The sequence below is a fragment of the Castor canadensis genome, chromosome 10 (assembly GCF_047511655.1).
Source record: "Castor canadensis chromosome 10, mCasCan1.hap1v2, whole genome shotgun sequence".
Lineage (NCBI taxonomy): Eukaryota > Metazoa > Chordata > Mammalia > Rodentia > Castoridae > Castor > Castor canadensis.
The window spans coordinates 81,071,655-81,087,629 of record NC_133395.1 but is presented as its reverse complement, the minus strand read 5'-3'; positions in this window follow the sequence as shown (position 1 = coordinate 81,087,629).

The window sequence follows — 15,975 nt, the reverse complement described above, 5'->3', positions numbered from 1 at the left end:
AATATCAATAACAGTTTTTCAATCAGGGTTGTTTAACATTTTATTTTAAATCAGAAGTTTGCAAGTGGCTTCTGATTCTGTATCTGTGCCATCTGAATCTTACTGCACTATAGAAACTCCTACTCACACTTCATGTCACAGTCCTTAAGTTGATTTGAATCTTAAACATTACGTCTTCCTATGTGACAGTTCTCCAATTCTGGTCCAGAATTATATTTTAATTGATTTTATATACTCATGTTATTTTAAAACTAGATTAAAAGTTCTAAATATGAAACAAAATTATTTTATTAATGTCTTTGTTCTCACACAACCTGGCATAGTTCTGTCTATTGTAGACATATTTCATTACTTTCTTATCAGTGTTAATGAGACATAAATTGTCACTGATAAAGTTGTTAGAATATAAATGAACCCTGTCCCTTGGACTGACTAAACAAATGTTTCTTGAGTTAAAATTATCAACATGCTAGTTTTAGAGTAACACTGCTTATTTTCTCTGAGGAAAAACTAGTGAATTATTGTAAACATATAAGTAACATTCCAAGTGTCTCCCCTATGTATCCATAGCCACTGAAACCATATGATAATTAATATCTTATGCCTTACAAATGGCACACTTCTTTTACAAATGTCCATGCAGTAACCAAGGTCGCAGTATAGATACCAGGTCCCATAACTCACCTTTTCTGAGAGATGTTCTCTCCAGTTGACAAATGATTATAGCTACTACTAATTTGGACAACTCTGTGAGGACTAAGCTACTAAACCACACTCTAGGAATTTTAAACAGAAATACAAAAGTAAATACTATGTTTCATAGGAAATTTATCAGACTTAACAAGGTTACAAGTGTTGTAAAAAAATAAAATTTCACACATAGCAACTAACAAAACAATGAAAACTCTGGATCAACCTTTGTGCACCAGCACCACCCTATGGCATTGCGAGAATTTGCAGTGAATAGTCAAGGGGAAAACTCTTACCAAGTATTTTTAAATGCCTCTGCATGGTGATTGAATGCTTTAATGCAAATATTAGTTCAAAGGAATAAGAAATGCTCAGCATTTTAGGAATAATGAGAGTGACTCTCATAAGCTTATTCTAAGTTTGAGAGGTTCTAAGAATATGGTGTGTTTTCCCTGTGAAAACACATTATGGTAAACTAACCTTGAATTTAAACCCAAAGGTTTGCAAAAGGCTTAGCAATGTTATTTTACAATTTCCCATGCTGGATTAGGGTCTTTGATTTGCTTATTTTAGTCAATAGAATTTTATACAATAAAATACATCCAATAGTCTTCTTATATATTTTATATAATAGTCATATCTCCAGGCAAATCCCATCATTTCAAAAATATAAGAAGATAATAAAAATCTTAGGACACCACTCAAAAATCTAAGAAACCTTTAAAAACTAAATCATTTCCTCAATTAAGCTTTCTTGAGAGCTTGTTTGGAGGTTCTAGCAGGGGAGCGCAGCTACTCGTATACCCTTGACCGAAGAACGGTCCTCCTCTATCGGGGATGGTCGTCCTCTTCGACCGAGCGCGCATCTTCGGGAGGGACGCACATGGAGCGGTGAGGGAGGAAGGGGACACCCGCCTAGCCAGCCAGATCAGCCGAATCAACCCTGGCGATCAATGGGGTGACAGATGTCGCAGCCAGATCGCCCTCACATCCTCAATTAAGCTTTCTTGATTCCTCCAACCCAATTGGTTTATTTCTTAAATTGCAATGTAATAGTATTTTTAAATGATCTGCCTTTAGTAAAGAGTTCTTATTTTTCAATTTTATGTACTTGCTTTTTAAAGTGAATTTTATTATGTATACATAAGGTATATAGCAGGATGCTACAGGGCACATAACAAGTAAAAAGGGTGCCTCAGTGAAGAGAATTCACACACCAGCACCTCACACACTTCACTCATTTCTTTCTCGTTTTTGTGGCAAGAGTGTCTAAAATCTCCTCTCTTAACGTGAATCTCATACACAGTACAATTTTATGACATACAATCCTTATGCCATGCATTAGATTGCTAGACTCCATCTTGGATCCACCCTTGTTAATCTAAGACATCTTTAAAATGTAAACGAATTATTTTCTTAATGTAACATTCTGTCTCCTCCTACTGCTTGGGTCTATTTTCTTAGACTGGAGACTACAAGTACATTTTTGAAAGATAAATTCCACAAAACTATTGTTGTGAGCAGCAAAATCCGAAGTGACCCAGCTTAAGCATAAGAAGAGGCTTTGGGAGGAAGTTAAAGTCTTGCACAGGAGAGGAGGAAGAGCCAGGAAGAGAGGTGGTGTGGGGGCTGGGGTGCTCTAAGCTTCTAAGTTGTAGCCCAATGTGAGTTCTAGTGCCTTCAGAGTCTATTTCATCTGCTCTGCAAAGGCTGTGGTTATACTTGATCAACCCAGGTGCCCACCCTAGAACTAACCAGCTACAGCCAAGTAGCATCCAGCCACTTTTGCTCATGGACACCGAATGTGTCAGTTGCATACTGCTAAGTGTCTAGGACACCCAGATGGCACAGACAGAGATGAAACAGAAGATGAGCAGATATTGCTTCTAGTGCTTCTTTATCCAATTTAGTCACTGAAATCAACCAAACTAACATTGTGCTGTTAACCAGATAATTGCACATTTCCATTTCACAAAATTAGGTCAAACTTTTATTTATAGATTTAGACTACAGGTTGTGCATAGTGGGAGAACTATCAAGGTCCAGTGTGAACTTGCTCTTCTTTCTCTGGACAGATCTCATGAGTTGCTGGCTGAATGAACACAGACATACGTCATTAAAGCATGTGGTCACATCCCCTGAGGTGTGAACAGAGGTGGAAAGAAAGAAAATACGACAACAGTCTTTCTAGAGAGAAGTACTTTACACCAGCACCCTGCTGCCATTAGTCAGTTGGTGGGCAAATGTGGCTCCCTGTGACTATGACATTAAAGCAACCCGTAAAAGAAAGGGAACCAATTTCCATGGGAAATCATGAATGTCAAGGATGCTACTTTAGTTGACATATTAGAACACATACACTTCTTAAATATATTTTATATGCAGAGGGCAGTTTCTCTGTACCTATCCTGTATTGAGGACAGGTCACTTTATTCCATGTTATTCCTGTATCTACTTTATATGAGCTAACATATTTAAGGTTTACAACAATGCTCTGATGTATTCTTATATTAACCCCTTCTTCCAGATCAAGAAACCCATACACAGAGGAGTTGAGTAACTACCCAAGATCACACAACTAGAAATGACTTAAATACAGTCACTGTAGCTGTGGAGCCCACACAAGGATTAATCTCCTTATAGACAATATTGGCCATCATATACAAAACAATAAGCCAATGAGGTCTAACACACACATACAGAACCCTCTACCCAACAAAAACAGTGCACACATTTTTCCCAAGTGCTCATGGGACATCTTCCAGGATAGGCCACATAATAGGGCACAAGTTAAGTCTCAATATATTGAAAATGAGAGCTGTCTTGTAAAGTGTCTTCCAACCACAACAGGGTAAAGTTAGAAATCAATGACAGAAGTAAACTTGTAGAAATTAAACAACATACTCTTATGCAACCGGTGGATGAAAGACGAAATCACGAGGAAAGCCAGAAATCACTCAGAGACAAGTGGAAACAGTGAAAACAGTGCTGGGGAATGACAGCTCTAACTGCTACAAAACTAGAAAAATCACAAAATCAACAATCCTCCTTTAGGAATGAGAAAAAGAAAGGACAAGCTTAACTCCAAGCTGGCAGAAGGAAGGAAATATCAAAGGTAAGAAGAGAGTTAGAGAACAGGAAAACAGCAGAGAAAAATCAATGAAACTGAAAATCGGTTCTTTGAAAAGACCAAAATTGATAAAACTTCAGCTAGAGTGAAGAAAAAGGAGACTAAGACAATGAAAGTCAGATAGGAAAGTAGGGATGTTGTATACATGTAATGAAATGTTTTCCTATGCCCCATATACATGTACAATCACTATGTCTCATTTGAAAATGAAAACATCATTTTAGAAATAGGCAAGGATTTGAGCACACATTTCTCCAAAGAGGACACACACGTCATCAGTGTGCAGATGAAGACTCTCAACACCACTAATGTCACTGATCATTGAGACATGGAAATCACACCACAAACCAGTAGGGGAAATACTATCAAAAAGACAAAAAGCAGCATGTTTTATACACCATTGGGAGTGTGAAATGGTACAGTCACTGTGCAAAGCAATATGGCATTTCCTTCAAACAATTTAAAATAAAATGACCACTTGTGGCTGTATACACAAAGGACTGAAAACAAGGTTTCAAACAGACACCTGTACATCATGTTCACAGTAGCATTAAACACAACAGCTGTAGAAGCAACTCAAGTACCCATCCATAAATGAAAGGAAAAAGAGAATGCGGAATATACACACAATGGAATATTACTCAGCCTTAAAAAGGAGCTCCAGACATGTGCTACTATATAAATGAGGCCCAAAGATATTATATGACATGAAATAAGCTCATCATAAAAAGCCTAAAACTGTATGGGTCCACTTATATGAGATCTACAGAATGTCAATAGCAGAGACAAATGGTAGTCTGTCTTAACAGGGGCTGTGGGAAGAGGAAATGGGCAGCTGCTGTTTGGCACTGGCAGAGTCTCAGTTTTACAGGACACAGAGAGTCATGAATATGTATGATGGTTAGGGTGGCACAGTGTTACAAATGAACTTAGTGTCACTGATATCAAATGTCACCCCTAGAAAATTAATGAACCTTTGTGTGTTTAGTCTCATGTCCCCAGATACACAATGAGCTGTGGGTCACTGCCCACAATGCAAAATGCATCTTTATGGAGAGGGCCATTGTCACTGGGTTTTGTTGGCACTGTAACTGCCTCATCCTAGTATTTCTGGGTGGAGGCACTGTGTGTCACTCAAGTCACCAACACAGAGGTGTTATTTGTTCTGCAACAGTGTGAGTACATCATTTGATGATTTTTCTAAGCTGTCATATCATCTCTGCAGAAGAATCTGCAGAGATTCTATATCAGAATCAGCTATGCAGACAGATTCCTAGCATTGCTTCCATGCAGAAGAGTATTACAACACAAATTGAGTCATCTCTACCTGACCTCTTCACTACATCCCTGTCACCTTCCCATATTGACCTCTGCTGCCTTAAGGTTACCGTATTATCTCCTTTGCAGTGGGGACATCAAACACTTTCAAGTTTTGGGTTTCCTACCTATCCCCATTCCTCCCGTATGTGCTCTTCCCTTAGCGTGTGACCCAAGTCCAACAACATTACTGTATCTACCCTAGATCTAATGTCTGCATATGAGGGAGAACATACAATTTTTGGTGTTTGAGCCTGGCTAAACTCGCTCAGGATGATGTTCTTCAGTTCCATCATTTACTTGCGAATGATAACATTTCATTCTTCTTCATGGCTGAGTAAAATTCCATTGTGTATAAATACCGCATTTTCTTTTTTTTTTTTTTCATTTTTCTTTTATTATTCATATGTGCATACAAGGCTTGGGTCATTTCTCCCCCCTGCCCCCACCCCCTCCCTTACCACCCACTCTGCCCCCTCCCTCTTCCCCCCACCCCCTCAATACCCAGCAGAAAGTATTTTGCCCTTATCTCTAATTTTGTTGTAGAGAGAGTATAAGCAATAATAGGAAGGAACAAGGGGTTTTGCTGGTTGATATAAGGATAGCTATACAGGGCATTGACTCACATTGATTTCCTGTGCGTGGGTGTTACCTTCAAGGTTAATTCTTTTTGATCTAACCTTTTCTCTAGTACCTGGTCCCCTTTTCCTATTGGCCTCAGTTGCTTTAAGGTATCTGCTTTAGTTTCTCTGCATTAAGGGCAACAAATGCTAGCTAGTTTTTTAGGTGTCTTACCTATCCTCACCCCTCCCTTGTGTGCTCTCGCTTTTATCATGTGCTCATAGTCCAATCCCCTTGTTGTGTTTGCCCTTGATCTAATGTCCACATATGAGGGAGAACATACGATTTTTGGTCTTTTGAGCCAGGCTAACCTCACTCAGAATGATGTTCTCCAATTCCATCCATTTACCAGCGAATGATAACATTTCATTCTTCTTCATGGCTGCATAAAATTCCATTGTGTATAGATACCACATTTTCTTAATCCATTCGTCAGTGCTGGGGCATCTTGGCTGTTTCCATAACTTGGCTATTGTGAATAGTGCCGCAATAAACATGGGTGTGCAGGTGCCTCTGGAGTAACGTGAGTCACATTCCTTTGGGTATATCCCCAAGAGTGGGATTGGCATATTATATGGCAGAACTACACGTTTTCACTTATAATAAGATATTTAATGATGTTTGTTTTTTAATCTGTATTTGAAGCCATATTCATAAGATTTTTACTTCAATAGTTATGAAGTATTAGTATATTCCATCAGCACTGCTCTTGCTTCACAATCTACTTATCTCAATCTTTTAGCCCTACACTCCTCCTGGACTTTTTGACCGGTTTTTGCACAGTCTGGCTTTTCTATCATTTTTTTCCAAATTGTCAAGTCTTCATTTAATTTATTCTATTACATTGTCACTAGTCCCTCAAAATCAAGTTTGCTACATTTGTCCTTCCTTCAGAATATTTGTCCCTTGAGCATTAACATAAATGTTGAAATATATAAGTTTAAATATAACACCTTACTATTTTTATCTAGTTCCATACTATCTGTTTTTTTCTCTACTTTAGCTTTCTAATAGATCAATGAAGAACTCTTTTTATTGTCATACTTTATTTGCTCTATAGTTAAGAATTTTAATAATTCTTTTGTTGGTAACCTTTATGATCACAATATATTTCCTTGTCTGACTAGAATTTACCTAGAGTTGCTACATTTACATTTCTAAGACAATGCAAGAGTCTCAGGCTAACTTAATCCTTTTTAACCTTCCTCCTGTCCTTTCTGTATTTCCCTGTCTCTAAACTTTGCAGATATTTCAAGCCTCACAAGGAGCATAACTATGATTGTGTAGAGTCAATATTTTTAATATTTACTCATACATTCTCCCCTTCTGGTGCCTTTAATTCTTAGCTGCATTTACTTTCATCCAATGTCACTTTCTTTCCTAAAATAGTCCCTTTGGTAATTCTTTTAGTGTGCTTTAGCTGTTAACAATTATCTCTCTCTTTTTTTTTTGTCTGTTAAAACTTTAATTTCACTGTGCATGTTGAAAGATACTTTCTTCAGATGTAGAATTCCTAGCCAGCAATTTCTCTTCTTTTGGCACATTGAAGACGCCACTCCATTGCCTTTTGCCTCTCATCATTTCCATTGAGATGTCTGCGTTCAGGTTTTTTATTGTTCCATTGAAGGCAATCTATCTCTAATCTCTCTCTAATTTTTTTTTTTTTGTAGTACTGGGGCTTGAACTCAGTCCTTCACACTGGCAAGTCAAGCACTCTGGTGCTTGCCACTCCTCGAGCCATTCTTTCCTTTCATTGCCTTTAGGATTTATGTTAGCCATTGGTTTCAGTTCTTTTCCCATACTGTTTTCTAGATACCCCTTACCCTCTGTCTTGATTAGCATTGGCATCGTTTCTTGAGTCCGCAGCTTACCACCTCTGCAGCTTACCACCATTTCGCAGCTTTGTCTTGAGTTTTACTCATCTCTTACTGTGACTCTGTGTCAATAATGAGGGTCAAGTCTCAGTGTGACCTGCTCAGGCTGGGGAAGGGCTGGCTCTGCTGCTCCACTAATGAAATGATTCATCAGAGAGCTGGAGGCCATGGCCACTGCACACCCACCAACGAAAGGAGCAGTGTGAAACAATGGAAAATGAGGATATTTATTTCCTTTTAATTTTTCATTTTCATGGGCAGTTCTCTGATCAAGGCATACTCTACCCCAACTAAAATCTCAGTTGGGTGAGAATCATGATTGATCACATAGCCATCATTGTTTTCTAGAAGGAAGGAGAAAGTTCCATGAAAAAAACAAACTTCATCAGAGCCCTGAATGAGAGATATGACCAGTGCCTGGGGCAGGGCCTGGTGAGTAGTGGATAGTCCATTAACATTCACGGAAGGAATACCTGTCTGAGGGCCAAGAGGAATTTGCTTTAACTAAGGGTCTTATGTCACAGGTGCTGGCTGACTCACAATGACACCTTTGGAGAAATTTTATTTTAAAGTGAGAACATATTTTAGATTTGGCCACTCACTTCTCATATGAGCCTCTGTAAAAGTCACAGGAAATAGAAGCTTTCATGCAATGCCCCTCTGATAAGCCTAGGCCTGCAACATATTGATTCAGAAACATCCAACTTTCTGCTAATCTTAAATGAGAAATATTGCCCACTGCCCTTTGGCTGGCAGAGTGGCTCAAGTGGTAGAGTGCCTGCCTAGCAAGTGTGAGGTCCCTGGGTTCAAACCCCAGTGTCACAAAAAGAAAAGAAAAGAAATATTGCCCCCAAACTATTATCAGACAGCAAAGACTCATTTGCCTGAAAACATTAGACATCACTCCTTCTTGTGTAATTACAGCATCTCAAAAAAGAACTTTAGTATTGTAATTATGTGAAGGTTGTAGTCAAGAAAGTAGGTTAAAGGCAACATCATACTGCACTTGTAATTTCTAGGAAAAGAAAAGAAGAAAAAGTAATTATAATAATAGTGTAAAGGATTATTAAGTCTGCAGTTTCTTCAGAAACAAAATAATGAAACCCACCAAACACTGTTTGTAAAGCGGGAGAATGGAAATATAACAGGGAGGGTGAGCTTGTTCAAGATACACTGTACATTTGTACAGAATTATCACAATGAAATTTTTTATTATTATGTATGCCAATTCAAAAATGTGAAAACAAAATAAAACAAATGATACAAAAACCAATACAAATAACAATACCTTCGTGGAAGCTTAGCTTCATTGAGTTCCAGGAAAGACTCATACTGAAGACTAATTGATCTGAAGTTTTCACTGTGAGTGATGATATATACTCAAAAAGGCAGAAGAAGAAAAAATATCTTGTACTTCAGATCAGACACATGTCATCAAAGGAAAAGACTGCTTCTAAAATACTCAAAACCAGGTAGGGAAGAGATTAAACAAGTGACAAGCCATTCTGTCAGAAACTTGATTTGATTGGGGTTTCTACCATGACAGCATTCACAGTCTTCAAATATCACTAAGAAGTCATCAAAACTGTCCATATATAATGTAAATGGACTCTAAAAATATTTTTGTTAGAATAGGAGGCTCTAAACTGGTGGCTTTTGCAGAGTGAATTTCATGCTGATACTTCATCTGCTCCACACTCAAATCTTGTCAAAGTTCACTTCATGTGTATACATCCAAAACTCAGACTTCTTACCAACATACAAAATCAACTTCAAGAAGTGTGTGCATATGGGGTCTGGTACGTGTATTTTATGGGTAAACACATTCTCTAAGATCAGAGTTGGAGTCACCACTGTGAGAGTGACCAAACATGATCCAGTCAGACCTCAGTATTGGAGGGGTCTGGTTCCCAAATGCCCTGTGGATTCCAAACTCTGCAGACATTCCAGTCCCTTACATGAAATGGCACAGTATTTGCATAGAACCAGTGCACACCCTCCCTCCTACTTTAAGTCCTCTTGACATTACTTTCTCCAGCTAACATGATGCAAATACTTGCCAGACAGTACTGCTTAAGGAATAACGACAAAAAAAGAAGATTGGATATGTTCAGTACAGAGGCAAGTATTTGTTTTAAATATTTTCAATCTGAAACTGGTTGAATTCCAAATATGGAACGTACAGATGCCACAGTCTGACTTTACAAACTCCAGACTTTACTGTGTAAGACTCCATCCACACTGACATCACGAAGTTGACTTGCAACTCTTTTGCAGGTAACTAGTGTCGGATGAAGAAATCTACCATATCATGCCTTATTGATGATATTCTACAGGAACAAGCAGCTCAGGCACTGCAATATTTTTATTAAAATATTTTCATTAAATCAACATTGGCAAAATAAGTCAGATAACCATTTTATTATTACTGCAAAAAGAATAATGCTATGACTAGTAAAAAGTAAGATTTGAGCTCTGTGCTAGGGACTTTATGTGCCTAATCTCAATTAAACATCACAGCAACCTCTAAAATAAATGTTATTAATTTAAAACACTTTTGTTATGGAAAGTTACTAACTGTTCACTAATATGACTTGCTATCAGTGTTATTATTAAGATGCAGACCGTGAATAAAAGGTAAGTTTATGTAAAACCAGTAGAGAAGCAGTCTAAGGAAAAATGAATGGATTTTTTAAATGGAGTTTTACTCAGGCATAAAGAATAATGACATGCGGTTTAAAGGTAGATGGATGCAATAGGAGGACATCGTGTTAAGTGAAGTAAGCCAGGCTCAGAAAGACAAAGTCTGCCTGTTTTCTCTCCTATGTGAAAGATAGATCCAAGATAAACATATACACATAAACAAGCATGATCATATATAAACTCAGATGGGGAACATGTTTGCAACAGTGCAACTACTCCATGGAACTCAGGGAAGGAGGGAAAAGAAATGAGAATGATAGAGAATCAGTAATATTGTAAAACCTAATATCTGTGAAGGTAGAGGATATAAGGATATGTAATGAAAGCTATTGAAAACTGTCAGGTGGGAGAGAAGGGATAAGGGAGAGTAACAGAGGAAACTGAAGTGACCAAAGTTAAGCAACTTTACAGCTGGGATACACTGAGAAACCCCTTTGAGCACTGACTTTTAATTAAAAATGAAAGGCAGGACTGTAACATAGGTATAATGGGGGGGTACCCGTGGTGGGGGTGAAGTGGAGGAGAGAAGGGTGAGAGAATATGGTAAACAGGCTTTATATACATATATGAAATAGAATGATTAAACATCAAAAATTCTTCTTTAAATTAACCATCTCAGCAGGTTCTCTTTGTCCTAAGAGAGAGTTATATGCACTTTTACAAATCAGAAGAATCTCTCCATTGTTCAGTACTCAGATCCACCATGCCTACCCACAGGAGATCAGATACAGCTTTCCATACTGCAGCATTTTCTACACACTACAAAGGATTCTAACTGAGTTTGCCTCTAGATATATGGATTTCAGTCCAAATCTGATGTACTGTACTTGCCTCAAATCACAATACTCCCAATCTCCACCTCTTGAATAACTAGTATCACATGCATGAGCCACTGCACCTGGCAAGAAAAATCAGGGTTTGCATTAAAATCAAATCCACTGGTGTGGTTACAATAATAATAACAAAAAAAAAAAACCAGGTAAGAACAAGTGACAGTGAGACTGTGAAGAACGTAATACACTTATACCCCACTGGTGAGAACGTAAAATGGTTGACAGCTATTCACAATGCTAAGCATAGACCTGCTCTGTGATCGTCAGCCCCACTCTGAGACATATACTAAAGAGAAGTGAAACCATATGTCTACACAAAAGCACATACCCAAATTAATGTTGTGAATGGCTTCTCATCAGAGCCAAAAACTGGACACAATGGAAATGTCTACTGATGAATGCATAAATAAAATCTGGTGTATCCATAAAATAGAATAGTATTCAGCTGTAAGAAGGAATGAAGGAAGAATGCATGCTGCAATGTGGGTGAACTTTGGAACTACTATGCCTAGTGAAAGAAATCATGAAAGCCACACTTGTGTGAAATGTGCAAAACAGAATACCTAGAAAGACATAACCACTGAAGCTGTGGTTATTTACAGTTGGAGTTAGTAGTAAGAAAAAAAGAAGAAAGACTGCAAATGGGTACAGGGTTTCTTTGAGGAGAGATTTTAAAAAGGTACTAAACCTGATTGCATGGATAGTTGCACAACTCTGAATACGTTAGAAAACATTGTGCTAAATCCTTTAAGTCAATGAAGCGTATAGTATGAGTTATATCTCAATAAAGCATACATACACACACACTCCCCAGAGCAAGAAAGGCAGGAAATATCTAAAATGTAAAGAACAAAAGCACACAAATTAAAGCATGAGCTTCTGTAGCTATATGAGCTTCATATGGGTCCTAGGTGTAGACTGCCTGCCTATATCAGACAGTTGTCAATTGGAGGTTCTGGAGAAGTGCCATCACTGTCCTCAATTGAGAGGAGCAATCTATTTAGAACTGGTGTGAGTGAGCCTGGGTTCTTTTATGGAATATCCTGCCTGATATTTTTATGATTCTTTGAAATAACTTATCAAAAAAATAAAGATTTACTCCATATTTTCTGTGAAGGAGACTTCTAATACGTGTTTTTAGGGTCTAGTTAGTGCTTGGACCAGGCAGAGCAGACCCAGTTGCCCTGGCTTCCAGTAATGAGAGAAGAGGAGAAAGATGAGATGTGTCACACCAATGACCTGTGGTATGTGAGGCAGAAGGTCACAATTCCACAATTCTACAAGAGGTCACTTGCTGATAAATGTTGTCCATTATCTGTGACAAAAATTTCAAAGCAATAGAAATGTCTTAGCTCACTCTGTGCTGCTACAACAGAACACCACAGGCTGGGTAACTTACAAAGAACAGAAATCCATTCTCTCTCAATTCTAAAGGCTGAAAGTCCAAGAATAAGACTCCAGCACTTGAGAGCTTTCATGCCTCGTCCTCACATGATGAAGACAGAAGGACAACACAGAACAAGCTAATGCTGAATGACGCCTCTTTTCAAAGGGCCTTAGTCCCATTAATGGGGGGAATAGCCCTCATGGAATACACATTGCTTAAAGGTCCCAATGCTTAATACCAGCATGTTGTCAACACCTGAATTTTGAAGGGGTCACCTTCAAACCATAACAGGAAACATTAAATGTAAGGAAGAGTTTAAAAGCAGGGACTACACTAACGACTCCACCATGAGGCTTGAGCAAGGGAAGTAGGATTTTTACTGCTGAATTTCCAGACAGGCCATGGTGAGCTATGGTGTCAATGTCTCCATGGCATTCACACATTAAAGGAGAAGCTTGTCTGGGATACTCATATAAGGAAAGCTATAAAATATTATAATCAGGTAGGTGACAGCAGAGAGCCAGGAGAAGGGTTACTTAAGAGCTAATTATAAATTTCAAGATACTTGCTTATGTTTAACTTCTCAAAGAAATGGGTCCGTTCGTGAAGACCAGTTAAGTCAGTTGCAGAAGCAGGGGGAACCCATTTTTCTGTCATTAATGGGATTTGAGAATCTTTTAAAATGTATTTTAATTTCTAGTCTAGGTGAGTTTTAAAAGAACTGTAGTCAGTTGGGAGAAAGGGATTTACCTTCTGTAGATAAATCTGTATTTGGTAACACAGTTTTGACAAAATTGTAACTTTCCTTTGAATATTTAATGCGTTTTTAAAACACCCTGCAGGAGAAGTTAGGGGTGCCAGTCAGTGGTTGGACATGTGCTCAGCATTCATGGAGCCCGGGTTTAATGCCAGCACCAAACCCCACTCCCCAAAAGAGAAAAAAAAAAACCCCTCTACTGGCACTCATTTCTTCTCTAGAACAGCAGAACATCCACGTACTAGGTAAAAGTAAATCTTAGCACAGAGAAAGGTAAGGTCTTTACGATTCTGGTGAAGTAGTATCACAGGGTAGGAAGGTGTTCAAGTGAAGCTTGGGCCTCAGTGTCCAGGAACATCGTTGACCTTGTAACGAAGATGAACTATGTATACAGAGAACAGAAATCTACAACTGCAAACATGCTGCCTCATGTAGGACTCAAGGTTACATGCAATTTGGTTTCACAGGTATTAGGGAATAAATACTGGAGATACTGAATCCAGGAGCCAATATATCCTCTAACAGTGGATGTCATTATTGGGAAGATTGGTACAAAGCACAATGAATACTTTTACTCTCAGGCTGTTGACTTTCAGATCTGAACTTTTATGGTATGAGAGGATATTGTACAAATTTGGTTACTGGATGGATTCATCTGAACTTGACAGATTTTCCACTTCATCTTCTCAGTACAATTTTGGATCCACAAGGAGTTCAGCACTTCAAGGACATCTCAGATTTGAACTTGACTCAGACAGCAGGATACTGAATCCATACTTGAGTTAGCTGTGACCTACTTCAGAGAGGAGACTTCTGGTTTGTAAGGAAAGGCCCAGAGGAGAGCTTTTAGTTGAGCAAGACCTTTTGCACCACGGATAAGTCCCTGTCAAGTTAGCAGGAAAATGATAAATGAATGTCTCTCCACACCTAAAAGATCAAGGGTAGTGGCTGTTGAATGGGACAAGAAGACTACAAGGTTATAGAAGTTGTTTGTTGAAGTCTAAGAGAGAGAACGTGGGTAAGAGTGGCAGAGTTTGAGGTTGATTTGGTAGCAATACCTTCTAATACTTAGAGAAATTTACATTTGAGTTTAAAGATACTCTTAGTCTACATTACTGGTTCCTGGTCCTCCCAAAAGACCATTGATGTAATCTGCTGACCAAACAATGTGAAGCTTATTAAACTCACCACAATAAGAGGTAGGTAATAATTTCTTAGACAAGGGGTAAAGGTTCAGAGAAGAAATGCATAAAGTCTTGACAACTGGATTCAAGTAGATGAAAGTAGGTCATTCAAAGTGGATGTCTAGGTCAGCTTGGGCTGCTGTCATAGATTACTACAGACTATATGTCTTAAACAGCAAACACTGCTTTTTCTGAGTTCTGGAGGCTGGAAATCTGAGGTCAGGATGCCAGCACAGTTGGGTTCTGGGAAGGACCCTCTTCCTGGTCCACACGTGGACATCTTCTTGCTGTGCCCTCACATGGCAGAGAGCAGAGAGGAAGCAAGCTCTCTCATGTCTCTTTTATAAGGACAATAACTCTATCATGGGGCCATACTCTAATGACCTAATTACCTTCAAAAGGCCACCCTGTTCTATTGGAGTCAGAGTTTCAATATTTTAAGTTCAAGGTGACAGAACTGTCCATGACAATGAGGAACAGGTTGAAGCTGGGAAAGACATGTGACATAATAGTTTAGTCTTAGCGGATCCAGCAAGGCCTTCTAGTGGGTCTTGACCATTGTACTGTTGCTTGGTAAGTGAACCCTTTGTCCAGATGAGCACATTTTATGCTGGTAGGAAACTTATTTGCTCAAATGAGCAAATGAGCTGCTTGTTTGGATGAAGTGGCTCTCAGGAATAAACCAGAAAGTTCTTGAAAAAAGCAGTATCTGTTTTATTGATTTAGGACCCTATCTTCTTGACAAAGAATTCCCTGAAGCAATGAAGTCTAAGTCCTGGTCATTAGCATATGTGGATTCATAAGCTCATGATTCTTGTTTGCAATTTCTCACTATTGCTAATGATTACATGAATTCTGAACTAGGACATGGTATTAGAAATTTATTATAATCTTTAAACATATTCTGTAGATGGTAGTAGAGGAATTAATGTCTAATATATTTCAACAGTCTTTTTGAGGCTTGGCTGTCATTACCCATTTATATTTATCTATAGCATGTTCTGTAGTCATTAGTAAACTCTGTACAATTTCTAATTCTTTTTTGAATGCCTCCTGCCTTATGGGTTTATTGGAACTAATCGTTCATAAATGATATATTCTGATCAGAAAAAATTGTATTACTCCTCTGAATTACTTTAATACTTAAATTTATGAATAGATCTGGTGTGCTAAACACTATCATCTTTAAATGCACATGTTAGAGAGATTAATATAAATTTGGAAGACATTATAGCTAAGCACAAACAACTAATAAAATGTTTTATAATTGAACTAAAATTTTATGAATTATATGTACTCCCTAAAACCTGTTTTAAATACTGCTCACAACTGTAGACTGTTTAACATCCTTCATCCTGTCTCTTCACTAACTTCCTCCATAGTTGCACTTCCTTCAGAGTGTACTGGAGTCACCAAGCACAGTTGGGGGATGTAATGAAGAGCACACTCTGAACATTTCAATAATGCAAATGAAAAGCT